The sequence below is a fragment of the Pinus tabuliformis genome, chromosome 1_1 (genome assembly GCF_031772625.1).
Source record: "Pinus tabuliformis cultivar Carrire ecotype Pingquan chromosome 1_1, CPIR1, whole genome shotgun sequence".
NCBI lineage: Eukaryota > Viridiplantae > Streptophyta > Pinopsida > Pinales > Pinaceae > Pinus > Pinus tabuliformis.
The window spans coordinates 818636175-818656230 of record NC_142297.1 but is presented as its reverse complement, the minus strand read 5'-3'; positions in this window follow the sequence as shown (position 1 = coordinate 818656230).

Here is a 20056-nt window from a genome sequence, read left to right as displayed (position 1 = left end):
AATAAAAGCAATTAAACATAATAATTGAGGGAAATTTACTAGAATTCACATTGATGAAGATGGAATGCTTCCAATGTTATATCTTAGATGCAATATCCCCTTCTGGAACCTTGATGTTCACCCATCCTTTCTCTATAGAATAAAGTTAGGCTCACTTAACATGAAAATATTATCTCCATAAGAATTTCACCAACATTTGTTTGCAATATGTATCTATGTCTGACCTCCCCTAGAATATTATTCCTTATATATACTTCTCATGGATCTAGGAGGACATATCTAGACACCCAGGGACAATATAATTTAGGGTAAGTCTAAAATTATTAGACCAATTACAAGTAATCTCATCCTCATTTGAATTAGTCATCTTAGAAAACACATTTCTAAAAAATTAACCCCTTCATTTTTCCCTTAATGAGGACATAAAGTGATCGGGGTTATTGTAGAAAAATATGACACCCCATTAGGTACACTAAGGAAGTAGTTGAAAAAGAATCTATTAATGCTAGAAAAGCTTTGAATGGAACACCTCTAAAACACTCACTTTTTCCTCTTCATTGCCCCACATACACTAGCAAGGATATTTGCATAGGCTTATATGGTCTATCGAAGAGTTATAATTCCCTAACACCTTAGAAAAATAGAGTTTAAATAGATAGGATTGCCAAAGTCAATGGATAAGGGTGTAAAAGGTAAAAATGATCTAAATTTGAATATAGGAATAAAACAACTGTGGTAAAAAAGGTGTTTAAATACATATAATCACTCTTAAACCCTATGTATAGAGGAAATGCTCTCTATGGAGCAAAGGTAACAAAAGAAAGAGATAGGTAAATAGTGTGATATACTGTGACTCCCTATATAATCACAAATTTTAGGAAAACAATTTTCATGTGTTTTAATTATTATCTTGATGACAAGTTGTCATGTAAGATCAACCTATCTATCTTTAAGTAAATATATGTGTATTTTGAACTTAGATAAATAATATTAAGTGTAGGAGAAATCATTTAAACTCATGACTTGATTTTCAAGAAGATGAGATCTAATTGTATTAGGTTCATCAAATATCTTTTTAAATTTATCCTAGGTTGAATTTGGTTCATTGGTTCCTTGAATATTAAATTTCAAATTAGCAGAAAAAGAAATTTTGATTAATCCACATGCCTTTCCATTCTTATTGCTTCATTTGTTTCTCTTATTAACATTAATTCTAGGAATTTTCTTTTTCTAAGGTAATACAATACAATCCCTTACTTCTTAGTACATTATCCATTTGGGTTTTCCATGAGAAGTAGTTGGTACTAGTATGTTGAATATCACTTGTAGTGTCCATAATAAAATATGAAAATTATATATCTTAAAATGTTGAAATTAACTATTTAGATGGAAATCTATTGAAAATATAATCTTTAAAAAAAATGTCATTGAAAGCATACTTTAGATGTGAATGTTATGCCCTTTTAAAATAAAGGCATTGATAATAGAAAAGAGTCACTTTGAAATTAGAAGTTGGTTCATTGTTCTTATTCGTCTTGTCTCTCTTCTTTGTATTACTTTGTATTGATATCAGAATGTGCATTACTTTTTATTGATTTTATAATATGCATTTATAATACATCAATTTAACGTTCCAAAGATTCTATATGTAGATCTATATCTCACTATCAAATCATAAGTGGACAACTAATAAGTATATATTATTTTTTCCAATCTTCAGTTTGGATAATGTTAATAATATTCTCCCTACTATTGGCTAAGATATAATACTCTACAGACCTTCCCTATATCTTTATAGAAAGAGGGTGAATCATTCAATATATTCTCTAGATCTAGATTCCTTTAGTCATTGATATATTTAGACGTGGGGAAATACATTTTCATACCTTTACCCGTGAATATTAATGCATGTATTTACTGAAGTAATTACATGGAAGCTCACTCCAACTTGAAGAGACCTTGTCCTAGCTTCCTGATAGGTTCCTAAATTAGTATATTTTTTACACCCATCTAATACCTTTTCACATATCACTTTTCCCATTTACATTCCATTTTTATCTCATTTACACCCATATCATTATACTATTGCATAGGCATGACATGCTACAATTATGCCATTCTTATGTATATGTATATATCAGGGTGGAGAAATCCCACTTATGGGGCACCTCAACAACCTACCATGCAACCTCCTATGCAACTCCTTTCTCCCCCACCGATGCAAATGTCATCACCTAATCCAAACTCTTTGAGACTACAACCACCTACATGACCAATCCTTAACAAAAATAATGGGAAGATAACATAGCCTACACAAGTTGTAGTTTTCTACCCCACTTACTCTATTTCTCGATTATATTGTAATTAATTTTAACTATGATCCCAAATGACCCTAATAAGAACCCAACATCAAGTTGTGTTAATGGGTTGGAATGTACCACCAACAGTAAGGGATATCCCCAGTGTGAAGTCTGAATTAAACCTTACACCAATTGGGATAGGAGTCACGTCTTGTATGTTGGCTTGACTGCCATGATGTTAGCTTGAAAATAATTTTGGATAGAAAGAACAAGAGTAAGGAAGCCCCGATAAAACTTGTGAGAGAATACAAGTTAAAACATGTTTATGAAATAACTTAAGAGCAAGATACACAAAATATAATAACAGCTAAATAAATTGACATGAATCATAAAGAAATGTTGTTACCAATCTTCAATTAAGATGCATGGATAAAAGGAATCTATTTGTTATTAATTTTGAATTAGTTCTCAATTAAGAATGATCATGAAAGCATAAATCAATAAAAAATCTTGAGTAAGATTCGAGTCTTAAATTAAAGAAATTGTAATATCCCCATAAATTGACATAAAATTTTTGAAATTTTGAGAAATTTTTTTATGCATATATTCATATCTAGACATATATCATATCATGAATTACTTCAACTATTCAAAACCCTATATGTTTTTCTTATTATTTCTTTTATCTAATTTTTAGATCTCTCATTTTCAAAACAATAAGTGTTTTTATACAATTGTGTTGTCTAGGCTAAGATATGACATGGTTCTCCCCTTAAGTAACTTATTATGGTCATATTATCCTTACAATATTTAATATAAAGTGGTGGCCCAAACAACACTTCCATACTAAAAATTTTTATGAGAGCCTTGCATTTAACATATAAATGCCACAAGCATTGTGCATTGCAATATACAATTCAATATTATGTTCATCCTTAGCCTATATGGATCATTCTTTTGACCTTATGGTGTGATATTAATATTTCAGAGCCTTTCCAAAGGTTTTAACCTATATACATATAGGTTTCCATGGATTCTTATATATATATATATATATATAGTGTGTGTGTGTGTGTGTGTGGAAAAGGTTGTTGTTTTGTTTGATATTTTCTTTACTAACATAAATGTTTTCAAGTGTTTCCAAAACTTGTAACCTTTCTGGAGTCCCCCAAGTCTGTTCAAGCTATCATGGAATCATGTCTTCTCTCAGACCACCTGATGTCGATACAAATGGTGGTAGGGGGCACCTACCACTCTACTCAATGACATGTAAGAACTTCAATAGTCCAAATGGCATAGGGTTTTGATCCATTGTGATTTTGTTTTGGGCTAGTTTTAGAGTAACTACTCCTATGACCTCACCGTTGATCTGGTTTCATTTTCTCATGTGCCACTAAAAGAAAATGACTTCTACAATTATAATTTCCTAATTTGACAAATATGGTTTATCCCTCAATTTGAAGGTCAACTCTATAACTTCTTGGTTGGCTTTGGCTCAAATCCTTCTAACAGGGTATTTTCTTGTGACCCAAAGTAGAAATTTCATGTCCAAGTCAGCATTTGACCCTAAATAAATCATTTTTTTTATTTCCTTGTGTATTTCATTCATGCACTATTTTTTTAGGATGTGTTTCTTTCCCTGGTTAAATTTTTATTTCTTTGCTAATTGATATCTATGGTTTAAGTTTTAGACGAAACCTTAGCCTTGAGGTGGCCTTCCCGTTAAGATGTCCCTATTTTGAAGGATTTTATATAGAGTTCCACACCGTTCGATACTTACAAGGTGAAATTTCCAAACCTTATCTCTGCCAAATTCAAACCCTAGCTCTATTTTTTTAAGAAGGGTTTACCCTTAAAGTATAGACTTTGAAATTCATATTTCATGTGTTCTTGAGTAGGGTTTTGGGACTCGAGCTCTATGAAAATATAATAGTTAAATCCCCTTATTCATGCCATTTGTATTTTACCACATTACTTTTACAATATGCTTATTCAAAAAAAATTCCAAGGTTTCTAAACTAAATTCTCATATGCTCTACAATTTAGTTACAACTATGAATATCCTCATCAATCATTTCTCTCAACATGGATTTTTTGCAAGTTTGATTTCCTGTCTTAGCAGTCCTTCTAGGAGCTTACACAATTTTCCATTTTCTTGAGTAGGTTTCTCAAACTCTATATGGACGAGACCCTTCTAGGATTTTCGTAGAATATGGTTTAACAAAAGGGCCTTGCATTATTCAGTTCTATCAACTTTATTTCTTCAAGAGTAATATTCTGAAATTTATGTATACGTATAACAAAGTTTTTACCTATATAGGTGATATTCTACCACTTGTGGATTTTTACTTGGGTTTAAATATCCTTTTTCCTATTCAGAGAAACACACATGCACACAAACACACACAAACATGCACACACACACACACCCACACCCACACCCACACCCACACACACACACACCCACACCCACACCCACCCCCCCCCCCCCCCCACACACACACACACAATTCTTCGCCCAACTTTCCTGGCCATGGTGGTATACTCTTAATTACATTTTATATGTGCTTTCTATCCACTGAAAAAACTATAACATGTATCTTGTTATGAAACCCTCTATTGGTTAGTGAATAATAGTGCCTGACATGGTTTTTTTTTTCATAATTTCTATATAAATTGCAAATTAAAGGAAGGTTGTGGCCCATTTATATATTAGTTAAATTTTAGAATCTTTGGCTCATAGGTGAAAGGCATAGTATATCCATCTTCTTTCAAAGAAAATACTATGTAATTTATTTGTGCATTTCTACACAGATTTCATGCCCTTACAGTTATAGCTTTTAAATTTATTTATGTAACGATGTATGCCATAGTCTCATTTTGTAAATTATATGTAGTTATGACTATTTCTTATTATACATGCTATGCATGTTTCCTTCATCATTTCTATGTATCTTATCTAACCATATAATTAGGAAACATGATTTATTATATACTATACTATACTAGAGAGTTGGTGGATTCTATCAGAGGCACTGCAAGGTGTTCTTTGAGCTCTAATCTTCCAATGTTAAGAACTGTTGTTCCTGGGCTAATAAATTTTCCTTGGTTAATGGTTGGAACATCTAACCTTGGTAGACTCCCCTATTTATTCTATTCTCGTTACCCATAATACACACACACACATATGTGTGTGTGTGTACAAACACACATCCTCCTTATAAAATTATTTTGTTCTTTTATTATTACTATTATGTTTAGATATAAAAATGAACTGAATAGATAGGGTTAAATATGTAAATTTTCATTCCTCAAAACTTCTTGATATTATCTTAACCTAAGGTGACATTTTTGTTTCATCCCATTTTCACCCTGAAAGGAAATTTTAAGGTGAGTTTCTATTTTAACCTCTTACAAACTTCTCAAGAAAGGTAGGGCTTAACCTAAACATGTAATCTCTATATTACCTCCAATAGATTAGAGGTAGAAACAGACACTAGCACAATCACATGTATACATATTTATCTATTATAATTATAATCATTATGAACAATTTCCCATAGAACCAACTCACTACCTATCCTCTAAGATTCCAAATAACATTCTTTTTCAATTCCAAAAATAATCCAGTTAGCATAAAATTAATAGCATCTATATACTTATCTAGGGCTACCTCAAAATATGCTAATGGCTTCCACATTCCTGCTAACCATGAACTAGATTTTACAATGTTTCCCCCACTTACCTCCACTCCTCTCTATCAAGAAAACAACTCAGACGTATTTAACATAGTTCACCTCCTAAACTATTTTGAAGATCCTTAATAATCCTATGGGTTCAAAACTAGACTTTATCTATGATTGATCTTATTCTCAAGGGAAACTTTCTCTATCTCCCACAATTTTCTAATACAGGTTCCACCTCATGACATCTACCTCTAGTATTGTAATATTCTAGTGGGTTGTCCTTGAAAAATCCTACTAAATACTGTAAAATGAAGAATTTTTTATTCTTTTGTTCCTACCCTCTTCTTAGGCATAACTGATTCCAACTATTTTTGTGACAATTAGGAGTTAGTTCTCACATGAAAACCTTTAACATATTTTCAAGAGTGTTAACAAATCAAAGCATTTCTTCTTTCATTATTTAAAATAAATATGTACATCACCATATCATGTCATTTATCCTTTAACTTTCTAGCCAACATTTAAATGTAAAAATCATAAAGTAACTTGTCCAGGGGTATTACATCTCCCCTCCCATTAAATCAGAACATTGTCCTAAGTGTTTTCAGGCATTCCTTTTCTCCTAAAAAACATAGGAAGAATATTCCTTCAATTCATCTTCGCTATCCTAGGTATCCTCCTTAGGCTCAGAGTGATTCCATTACACTTTAACCTGGGTGATGACTAGATTTTGGAGTGTAGTTTTCCTCTAGTTCAAAATTTATAGAAGATTAACCTAGAACTCTCCTTTTGGTTTGACCTATACAAAATTCTAATAAATTGTATGAGTAGGATAATGTGCATACCTTTTCAAAAGAGACACATGAAATATATTATGAATTCTAATATGGATTGGTACTCCTACATGGTAGGCCACTAGTCCTACTCTGGATAGTTTCTCAAATTTCCAACAAATTGAGGAGCCAATTTAGAACAATGTTGGCTTAGTTTGGGCTGACCCAAGTTCGATCTATACTGTGCACCAAAAAAACCCTCAATCACTAGCCCTTTTGGCGATGACTTGCAAGCAAATCATAGTCTCACCCAAAGTGACAATGATAGGATGCAAAACCAGGTTTCTGTAGCCCTGATGGATTATGGGATGTGGTATTATTATGTTTTCTTGTTCTTATAGTTCATAAATCACTTCACTACATTAGATTAAACACATAACCATGCCCTATGAAACCATAAACCATCATTGTGCTGAAAGTAAAATGCAATTGTAATAACTACTATTCTACAACAAATAATAATCAAGTATACACATAAAACACCAATATATCATGGTTCACCCCATTGTGGGGCTACATCCATAGGAATTGTTTGTTAATATAATGAATCCTTGTACAAAAATAGTTCTTGGCCTACACACTAAGCTGCAGGTTGTCTGCACACTCAGTTGAAAAGCCTCTCCTTCTCTATAAATCACAATAATTCAACCATAACATTGATCTGGATCTAAATATAGATGATTATCTTCATATTATTTTACCCTATATATACTCTTACATCACATGGTTACATCATTATAATACCATGGTCCAAATACCATGGCCTCCCTAAAACAAGAAAATATGGTCCAAAACCCATTGATCCTTTACAAAATCACTTGCGATTTTACAAAAAGGAGGGGCTTCGACCCACCCCAAAGCCCTCACACCATGCGGTATATATAATTCTACTCCACTGTGTAGTCCACTTCGCACTCTGCCTCACAAAACACAGAGTTTTTACCAAAATCTAGGCCTATTTTGGATGCACCTAACATACCCCCAACACTCACATATGACTCATCCCAAGTCACTTAGCTGATTTTCCTCTGATCCTTGCTACAATGTTGTTGTATGTATTGTTAAGTTGCTTCACAATGTCTGTGAACTACTTCTCTTCACTACACGCTTCCTCCAGTGGTGCCTATGTCACAGGTTTTGTAGCCTTCTGCATCATTGTAATCTCCCTCTATCGAAGCTCTTGAAGTTTCTCATCCACTGCTTGGGACTGTTGGAAAGCCTCATCCTACTAAGGCTGAGTTATTTCTATAAAAACCTCTTGTTCCTTAGCTCTGTTTCTGGGAAAATTAGTGTCGTGTTAAACGACTAACCCTCTAGGTTTGGCAGCCACCCTAGAAACAATAGTTTAAAACAATTCAATGATATTTCCTATGTGTAACAGATAAGAGAAAGGTAGTAGAAACCAACCTGGAACTTTTGCTTGATCCCTTGCTTGATCTCTCACTCCTTTGGCAAATCCAGTAACTCCTCCCCATACTTAACGTGCTTGGAGAGTACCTACACAAGTACATCAACAAAGAACTGCCAAAGCATCGTGATCTGTTACAACATAAAAATTACAAAATTAGATATATAATGAACAGATGAAAGCATTCACAATTACATAATTAATTGGGAAAAATCCTGAAGAACTTTATTAATAATAAGGAGAATTACAACCTAGTTGTCTGATCCAGCGCCATCCTCCTAGCATCAATCCTTCTTCACCTCATTAATTAGCAAGAACACACCAATAAGAATGCAATGCTCTCTCCTCAATACTCAAACTAACAACACTTACTCACTATTCACAACAATTAAGCCTTCCGATCTCATGGATGGGAGATCCTTTTATAGATATTTGCAAGGGTGTGAGTCATCCATGGGGATTTCTTAGTGTCATCCCACTTGTTACAATTGGTTCCACAAGAGAGGGGAATTGGAGATGGTTTCCTAATTCCTTTGGTCATCCTTGGGCGAATTCAGAGAGGCAAGTGGCAAAGCATAAGTTTCTGGAAGATTACATGAGCAACCAACTAACAAATTGTCCCGGAAATTTGTCCATCCTTGCCCATCGCATCCTATAGAAGGCCTAAATAGTATGCATCACACTTTGATAGTGTACCAGTTAGTATGAAACATAGCTTATCAGTGGAGCAGTTAGTATGGTCCAGTTTAGGCTCTTTCTAGATGATTTCTGAAGTGGAGCTTTTGAGGAATAATGTATTTGGATGACTTGGTTTCTTTAGGGTATGAAGCAACTCTTTTATGGGTTGATGAGACCTAATTCATTTACATATAAGTTTGGGGTTGATGTGCCCAAATATGTTTATAACAAGCTCCTCTATCTTCTTCTAGAGGGAATTTCCCTCAATGATCTTAGTGAGCTTCTACAAGATAAGTAAGACCTTCATATCTTCCCCAGTCAATTCCAACTACTCCTGATTTTGTTGAATGTCTTCTTGAAGTTTCTGCTCATTTGGATCTTCCTCCAGTGAAGTCAAAATCTGTAAGCTCTCATCCAAAATATTCCCACAATCTGCCACCGCCGTGAAGATGCTGGCCATTGTAGACTTCAAGTCAGTCTTCCTCTTCTCTCATACTTCCTGTGGTGTGGTTGGTTGTAGCTTCATCTGCAGCTCATTGATCTTCATCTCATATAAAAAATGAACTTCTACAATATTGTCCTTGTATCCTTTTACTGCAAGGTTGAGATTCATGACCTTGTCCTCCATTTGTTCCTCTTCTCAGACCTCAATGTTAGGAATCCCACAGAATTTTGCTTTGACTAATTCCTTCATCTTCTATTGTTGTTGGACTGCCTGATCCCTCTCCTGGATCACCTAGTCAAGCTTCTGCTACAATGAAGATCACCTCTCTCTACCTAAATATTTAATTTCAATGTGAGATGTTCATGTTGCCTCATCTCATATATGATCTCTTAATGCAGCTTGTGTAATCTCTCCAATGGTATGATTGTGATGTTCATGTTCACATATATCCACTCCTTGGCATGTTGTTGTACCTCAGCGGAGTCAAACTGCAGGGCTTCGGTAGGTATCGATGTTATCCATGTTGCAAGTGTAGGCTCTATTGATCATTCTTCTACAAGATTTTCCTCTATCTATGCTAGATGTCTGACTGTCTATGATAAAATATTCAATTTTGAAATGTGCTCCTCAACACCTGTTAGAAGTGCGCCGTAATGATCCTCTAACTTGTTCCATGATTCTGCCATCACTTCCTAGATTTTATCGACAATCTGATCCAAGTCCCTGTCAGTGAGGACCACGGGTGTTATGTCATTTATCTTTTCTACCTTCTACTTATTTTTTCCTCTTGTGGTAGCATTATCACCTACCTTCCTCTTCTTTGTGACAACTGGGTCTATTTTTGTCTTTTCAGACTCTTTGTTTTGCTCATCGCCTTAGGAGTATCCTGGTGACCCTCATCGTGTTGATCCTATTATTCTAATTTGTTCTCATCCTTATCATTTCCAATAGTGTCCCTGTGCGGCGTTGTGTCCTCCTTTGTCAAACTATCTTCTATCTATGTCTCCAGAGCAATCATCCACTCTGCGGGCCACTATTATATCTGATCTAGGAGATCATTTTTTGCCACTAAATATGGCATGGGATGCCATGTCTTCGTTGTATCCATACGAGCTTGTATATAGATTCTGTGGAAGTCAGCCTTAAGCTTCGCAACATTACTATATTGTTGGTGTACGCTTGGTGAAAGGCAAGGGTGTTGGGTCACCAACATGTGTAAGTCGATATGGTATTATACAAAAAACATTTGTTTCTCTTCTGCTCACACTAGTTTAGTGGTATACCACAGTGAGGCATACCGCGTAGCTTCACAAACATCTAAGGGTACTGGAGGGAACAATGAATCTTCTAACTCTCTCCATGCAATCATAGAAATTATCAAAATTAACTATGCATAATGAAATACAGTACCTTTCTCTTGAGCCTCGCAACAGTCATCCATAAAATCATGAGATAGATATGTAGCCCAGTTACATTGAACCCCATCAATGCATTGCACAACCAATGAAACCACCAATGTAGGGACTTCATTAGCCTGACACTTCCTCATGATTTTCTCAACCAATATGTGTGTTGCGAAGCAAACTCCCTCATCACCGATCGGATTGATGTCATAATCTCACTTCCCTTTTGTTAGACCAAACTTCTTCTTGATGTTTTTGGTTATTGCTCTGTCTTGATCTTTCCCAACAAATTCTTCTGTGAGGTTTTCCCTTGATACAAAAGTCTTGTGATTATTCATATTAGCATTGGGTCGATAGGGATCCTCTTCCCCATCCACATGAATTCATCATGTAGTAGCATGAGCACTTGTCTCATATAGACCGTTCTCGCTAGAATTCTATCCAAGTGCAGAACATTCAACATGTTCATTAACCCCAATCGCGCCAATCCAACGGCCTACTATTGTTGTTCTAACTTTGTCACACCACTCTTAGGGTAGTGTTCTTGTTTCAAGTATATGTATGGTACAAACTGCAGATATTTCTTCCTGTCATTGAAATCATAGTCCATGAACTCCAACTCTGGAATCTTCCCAAGGGTTTCTCCAACAAATGGCTCTCACTCTGACAATAAAGGTGTGAAGGTGCCATATTTAATGTTATTTGACTCTTTAACTAGTTTAGAATATGGTTTTCTCGGTGTAATATATGGTGGGATAGGTGATGGAAGCGTTGTGCCATTTGTTTCCATTTCCTCTCTTTCTCTCCTTCTTCTTCACTATCTCTTTCTTTTTTGGTATGTTCAATAGGTTTCTTGTCTTGTTTCTTCTCCGTTCTCTCCTCTTTGGTTGATTATTTTCACGGGGATCTCCATTATGTGCGTGATGATGTCATTGCGGGTGATGTTGTTGCAGGTATATCAGTTGATGATACTTTAGATGCTGCTTTAGATGTTCCTTCCATGACTCTAGCTAACCCCCTCATTAAATATACAAATGAATTCTTCAGTCGACAGGATATTCATGTGAAAATTTCCACAACTTCTTTCCAATGGAAATATTCAAATTATCAATTCAGTAAAGTGCCAAATCTGAGCAGGACATGAATTTTTATAACAAATCAGAAATTTTGACCCCATCATTAGCTCAGATTGTGTTCATTAATTGCATATATATCACTAGATTCAGTCAATATTTCCTCATAGACGCAACTTTCTGTGTGTTTTAACATTAACTTTCCCTTTTAATTGTCATATTTTTCCAATGAGTTTCAACACATCCTATATTGTAGCAAACACCACTCTTTCATCGAGGCTCCCATGAACTTCGACATAATCTAGACCATATGAAGTAACTTCCTACGTTGAAGCTCTTTTTGCATCTTATTTTATAGTCCAGTGCCCACTTTCAACTACAGGTGACACTAAGACTTTTCTCCCTTCTTCTTCAGAGAAAAGTTGTAGGGGTACGGTTATCCCTGTGTAACTTCAATCTACTTCCATTTATTCTTTCTTGAACGAATTCTCCATTTAACTTTGCTAATTGAACTACGCCTCCATGAGTAATATGTTTGATAATGTATGGGCCCAACGAATGCATTTTGATTTTTCCTAGAAATCTTACAAACATACTGCCATAAAGGAGAACAAGATATCCTACCTAGAACTTCTTCTGCTTAATATTTTTGTCATTCCAAGCCTTTTCTCTTGCTTTCCATACCTACTAATGAAATCCCAATCTATCTTCCTCCAAATCAAGCAACTGCAACATTCTTTCCTCCATTATATCAGGGTCTGTCATATTTGTAAAAGCTACAACCCTCAAGCTAGGCATGATGTATTCCATTGGAATCATAACTTATTTCCCATAAACTAACCTGAATGGTGTATGACCTGTCAAATTTTTACATACAGTCCTATAAGCCCATAATATTGTTGGAATTCTAAGGTCCCAGTCATCTCTATTCACATTGCATACCTTAGTAAGTGCATTCTCTATAATCTTATTAAATGATTGTACTATTCCATTGGCTTGAGGATGATAAGGGACACTCTTCTGATGATAAACATGGAATTCCTCAGTCAAGTCTTCAATATTCTTATTTAGGAAGTGTGATCCTTGGTCACTCATCAAAATATTTGGACATCCGAATATAGACAATATGTACTCAAAAATAAACTTCACAGTAGTCTCTACACTACACTACACTTCATTAATTTTTTTGCTTCGTCCCATCTTTTTAAGTAATCAGATGTTGTAATTATGTACCTTTCACTCATCCTTTTTCCAAGTGGGTTGATGGATCCAAGAAAACCAATGGCCCACTTATCAAAGGCCTATAATGCAACTGGTGGTACAAATGACATCTCATCTCTTTTGGAAGGCTTCCCTATTCTTTGACACACATCACATGCTTGACAATACTCCTTCACATCCTTATGTAGTGTAGGCCATGCTGGGCGCAACCCAACTTGACCTAGATTTTGATGGAGACTCCGCATGTTGGGAGGTGGAGTGCGAAGTAAAAGATACTGTAGAGCACAAAGTGGACCGTGTAGTGGATCACCAAATAGAACTGTGCAATAGATATACCACACGGTATATGGGCTTTGGAGTGGGTTGAATCCCCTCCATTTTTGTAAAAGAATACTATTTTGTATACGATGAATGGTTTTCGGACCATAGTAGGTTGTATTAGGGGAGTCCATAGTATATGGGCTGTGGTATTGTAATGATGGACCCTCGATGTAATAGTATATAATAGGGTCAAATAATAAAGAGAAGAATCATCATCTTATGATCTAGATCTACGTTTATGGTTGAACCATTTTGATTTTTACTTGGGGAGGAAGATGAGGCTCTACATATGAGTGCACAGAGGCCTAAGTCTACAGTTGAGTGCACAGGCCAAGAAATGTTTATTGTAGAAATTATCTATTATAAGAAACAATTCTTGTTGACATAGTCCTACATTAGGATGAACAATGGTAAAATATGTGTCTTCATGAGTATCTTTTCTTATTATTTGTTGTAGCATAGGAACTATATTACAGTTTCCTTTTATTATAGTGAAATGATGATTAAGGGTTTATATGATATGTTTTGAGTAATAAATGTAATATGGTGAAGTACTGTATGTCTACGATGTAAATGATGAACACTGAGTATCAGAAAACATAAAAATATGACATCGCATCATCCCTCAAGGCTACAAAAACCTAGTTTTGTATCCTCCCATAGTAACCTTGGGTGGGATTACGATCTGCTTGTAGGTGATTGTTGAAAGGGCCAATGTTTTAGGGTATTATTGGTGCGCAGTAAAATATCAAATGTGGGTCAGCCCAACCTAAAGGTAACAAATGGCTTCGTTTCTAGGAACAGATTTGTTTGAGGGATATGTTTATGTGGCATTCATTGAAGAAAGAAATTCGAGATTGGGTAGAATAGAAGGAACATGAATTTGCAAAGCAAGAGAATAGAAGCTCTCGTTTTTCATTCGAAAGGTGGTTACATAAGTATATTTTTGAAGCAAAATAAAAAAATTCTTTTCCTTGTTTCATGTTGACCTTTATGGATGGATATCAAGGTTGACTGAGAGAAAGAACTAATTTAAAGGAGACAAACTTATGGAGTGGACTCTTGAATTAATACAACGACTCAAGAACACCGACAATAGGATCTCAAGAGCTGTTGATTTTTGGATTGATAACATCTTGGGATGATTTATTGAGTTTGTTGTAGACTTGATTGTGTCATAGAGCAAAGAAGAATGACAATTCTTCAAAGGATCGTGAGGTAAGTACTTAAGATCTCTGAAAATTTGGATTAAGATGATTTTATGTGAAAAGGGAATCTTATGATTGTAGTCAGACTGTTAGCTTACTTATGTTTTGGAGAAGACCCGAAGAAGAGACTAGAACAATGCGAAGTGGAAAAAGATATATAATAGATGCCAGAAATAGATCTTGTGGCCAAGATTTGAAGACTTTCATATAAATTTACTATAGCCCTTAGCTGAGTGAATTTGAAAGAGAAGAAAAATTCCCTAAAAACCCCAAAGTAACCCCACAATATCTACCCTTCCAACCTGAACGTTCACCGAAGCCAGAATCGAGTAATAATTAACGCACTTTTGGTTTTCCCCGTCCCCCTACTCCCCTACCCCCCCAACCCCCATCACTCTCCCATTGCAAACTCCCCTCCCCTCCCCCTCTGGAAAGAAATATGGACGATGATATTAAGGTGCATGTGTTTAAAGGAACTGGATCATAATATCTAGAACATTTCTGGTTTTTATGTGAAGCAGTATGGATAGAAAAGCAAGTGCATGATGAAAATATAAAGAAGACACAACTTTTCAAGATGTTCCGAGATCGATCATTGACGTGGTAGATGAAATATTCAAGAAACCAGATCAAATAATTCATAGACATTAAAACAACACTGGTAAAAGAATTTAAGAAGCCAAAGTCTAAATCATAGTGCATCACAGAGTTAAAGGAGATCAAAGAAAGGTCTGCTGAGTTTGTTTGGGAATTTGACTAGAGATTCAAAGTATTATTAGATTAGGTGAGATTTGACATAGCTCTGCAACAACATAAGGAATGGTTCATATCTGCATTGCTACCACACATTAGATTTCCTTTGACACAATAGAAGATAGAAACTTAGGCTGAAACTCTAGAGCTTGCAATGAAATTAGAAGCTTTTCCTATATGGATACCAATGCAAGTATGCAATAGTTTTAGAGTTAGCTGGAAAATTTGACTCAACAGTTACTTGATATGAAGAAAAGTAAGGAAGTCAGAGAATAATTTTGTTGTACAAAGTGCAAATCAGAAGGTGACTCTAAGGAACAATGTCCTCCCCTCAAAAATTACATGGCTAGTGGAGCACCCAATCCTTTGAATGCCGGATCTAGCCTATGGTGCGAGATATGTAGAACTAGAGGTGAACATCACTCAGAAGATTGTTATTTGTTGCAAAAATATGTGCATACTCCAAAGAATTTATATTGCAAGTTTTGTAAATCGGTGGGACATGATGAGAATAATTGTCGAGCTTATGAATTAATGATGGATCGTGGTGCTGACACATATAGAATGAAAGCTGAAGAGCATGGATATGAAGGAAGTGGACAATGTGGTGGTTGAGGCGGCTATCAAGGAAGAGGTCAAGATGGCAGAGCTAGTTGAGGTCATGGAAAGATTATCTTTTATAACTGAGGCAAGGCAGGTCACTTTACAAGAGACTGTCAAAATCCTACTACGACATGTAAGTATTACAAATCATTTGATGATGTAATTGACGAATTTCTGGTACTTATGAAAAAAATGAAAAATATGAAAAATCAACATCTGAAACTGAACATTTAGATGTTGATTATTGAAAGAAGAACTGAGGATCCTCGAGTCAATATTGTTACTAGAAGTGGAGCTCTGATTAGAAGTGACAAAGTAGAAGGAAAGAAGGAATATGAAACTAGATGGGATAGAAAGACTGTTGAAAAAGATCCATATTTTTTCATTTATGAGGAAAAATGAGTGTTTATGGAAGCCAAGAGAAGCTTTAAGGATGTTGGATCTTCGATATCTAGTGTGCATCCAAGGCAAAAAATAGCGGCGATGTAGTATCAACTTTGACACATAATCAAACTCCAACACAGAATCAAGAATCAGCAAGCCTTTAATAAGGTATTTTAAAGTCATTTCTACAAAGTTGCATAAATATATTAAGAGATCAAAATTTTGTATAAGGACTACAAAAAATGATAGATTCATGTGCATCTAAAGAAGTACCATGAAGTGCGTTGCTTGTAGTTAACAATGTGAAGAGAACAGGGAAATAAATGAGGCTTAGTGCAGAGATAGAAGACTATCAGATGGATCATGTTATTTTAGATCTGGGATCTGAAGCTAATGTTGTGACAAAGAAGACATGGGAGTTAATGGGTAAGTCAAATTTACAATGGTCACCTATTCAACTAAGGATGGAGAATCCACAGAGGATATTCCCCTTAGGAAGACTATCCAGTGTGACAGTAAACATTGAAGGAGTTCGCACTATTGCTGACTTCAAAGAAATAGAAATTGTAGATGACAATAACCCCTATCCTGCATTACTTGGACTTGGTTAGTAATTTGATAATATGGATATAATTAATTTGAAAAAGAGACAAATGATATTTGAAGGAAATAATATGAAGGTAATTGTTCCCTTGGATCCATCAAAAGGAGCAAGTTATGTAGAGCCAGTTAGAAAAGAGTATTGTGTAGCTAATATAAATAATATTTATCAATTGATAGCAAAGGAACATGATCTTTTTAACCCTACTGCAGAAGGCAAGTTAACTTGGGAAGATGATAGTTCTTGTGCATCAGACTCAGAGGAAGAATTGGAGAATCGGCAGAGCAAGCTACATGAAATATCTACAAGGTGATGTGAAAGAGTTACTAAATCAGTTCACTGCATGAAATATGAGGTATGTAACCTATATTCTTATGACAAATTAGGTGATGTGAATGTTTTTCTTAATAATTATGAGGAACATGTTGTAGAATGTCAAAGCTTGCATGCTTTAGATATAACCTTAAAAGCTACTCCTGCTAGATGGTGGGGTACACATAAGAAGAATATAGAAGGCTGGAAGGAATGTCAAATATTGATGTGGATAAGGTTTGTTCAAATAAACATAGAGATGTAATTGAAGTATGATGGTGAAGCTAGTCCTAGAGATCATATCCGATTATGTACTAAAACATGAAAGGAGATTCCATAACAAGAATGGATACATGGGTTTATTCATACATTGGAGACAATTCCTCAGAATTGGTACCTAGAAATAGAGCTTTGACATGGTACTTCGAACTAGGAAGAAATGGTTCATGGGTTTATATTGACATTTAGATTTCAAGATGATTGTAAATATATAGATTCATCCCTCCAGACAGTTAAGAGGAAGATCTTTCAAAATTGAATCTCAAGGACTTGGTAGGAACCTGATTGGGTTGCATAGATAGAACATGCACTAGAGTGCTACAACCTTATTGTAGAAGAAAAAGAAATACCTTGCAAAATTGACATAGAGAATCAGAATAAAACCACAAAGTCAACGGGCTTGAGCTAGAGATACCAGATATAACAAAACTATCAAAGACAAAAAACGTGAATATAAGATCAGGAGAGGAACCAAAGTTTGCAAGTATAGGATATTATTGTGATTAAGAGAGAGTCAACAAGGTTACAAAATTTCTTCATGAATATTAGAAGTTGTTTCCCACAAAGTTTTCAGAAATGAAGGGTATAATATGAGATTTAGGAGTTATGAATATACCTCTTAAAACACAATGTGAAGCCAGTGATGAAAAGACTTTACAGATTGAATCCAAAAGATAAGGAGAAAATGAAATTTGAGTTGGATAAGATGATAATAGCATGATTCATTGAACTTGTGGAAGAATCAAAATGGACAAGTCATATGGTGGTACAAGAAAATAAAACTCAAGGATAAATCAGGATTTGCGTTGATTTGAGGAAGTTGAATGATGCATGCTTACATGATCCTTTCCCTACTCCTTTCACAGATAAATCATTAGAAAATGTGGGACTTAAAGACATTTATTCATTTATAGATGGATTTTTTAGGATATCATCAGATAAGAATTGCACTTGAAGATTGACATAAGACCACCTTTGCTACAAAAAGGGGTTCATACCAATACACAGTGATGCCTTTTTTATTGAAGAATGCCCCTGCTATATTTTAAAGAGTGGTGATTGCATCTTTCAAACGATATATCCACAAATTTCTAGAGGTATATTTTCATGATTAGATAGTCTTTGGATTGCTAAGAAAACATATTGGAAGTTTAAGACTTATGCTTCATACATGTACACAATATTAGATCTCCATGAGCTTAAAGAAGTGTATATTTTGTGTACCTTTTGGTATATTGCTGGGACATATTTTTTGCAAGCAAGGATTAATGGTGGAGCCTACAAAAATTTCTATCATTGCGAACTTACCTCCACCAAAGACAGTAAGACATATTTGCACTACATTGGGACATATAGGATATTATATGAATTTTATCAAAGGTTATGCTCAGATTACTGCACCTATGGAAAAGTTGTCACTTTTCAATGGGATGTATAATGTCAAAAGAGTCTTGACATATTGAATGAAAAGATTGTAGCTACTATTATACTAGTATTCCCTGATTGGAGTAAATAATTTCATGTACATGTGGATTATTCTTGTACAACTTTGGGAGTGGTACTAGCACAACTTGGTGTAGGAGAAATCGATCATCTTGTAGATTTTGCAGGTGATAAACTATCTAAAGAAAAGTAGAATTATATAACTACAAAAAGGGAAGGATTGAAAATGGTATATGCCTTACAAAAGTTTAGACATTATTTGTTGGGGTCACATTTCAAGATGTTTACAGATCATTCTGCATTAAAGTATTTGGTTAATAAGCCTGTTTTAGGAGGGAAAATTTGTAGATGGTTATTGTTGTTTCAAGAATATGACTTTGAAATTATTGTTAAGCTAGAAATACTAAATGAAGGACCTTATCATTTTTCAATACTGGAAATAAGTGAAGAACCAACTAGTATAGAAGACAATCTCCCCATTGCACAACTATTTGCATTAGAATTGCAGATGATCATTTTGAAGACATTATTTGGTTTTTGAACATAAGAATGTCTCATTTAGAATATACTATGAAGAAGAAGAAAGAACTAGTGGTGAGGGAAGCTAATTTTTCATTGGTAGCAAGACACTTATATAATACGGGACCAGATGAGATATTGCACAGATATGTTCCTGTGCATGAAAGGAAAATAACTCTAATAGAGGCTCATGAGGATGCAACTAGTGGACATTATTTAGGAAAGGCTACTTCGTAGAATATTTTGAGAGTAGTATTGTGGTGGCCTACACTACATAGAGATGTAAAGGAGTATTACAGACCTTGTGATGTATACCAAAGAATAGGAAAACATTCAAGAGGAGATTGCAGGAATTTACAGGGTAAGCTCCTTAAATAGAGCACTAAAGGAAACTGCTCACAAAGAGATCATAGATCAGTACACCAGTATTCTTGATGTGCAGTCCACAACCTGAGCCAATGTGACCACTTCAGGTAATTTATTAATGTAAATGAAAGAAAATTTACATAAGCTTCTCTCATGAACGATCACTTATTAAATGACCCTCCACACTATTTAAATAGAGATCATGGACTAATCGGGTGCT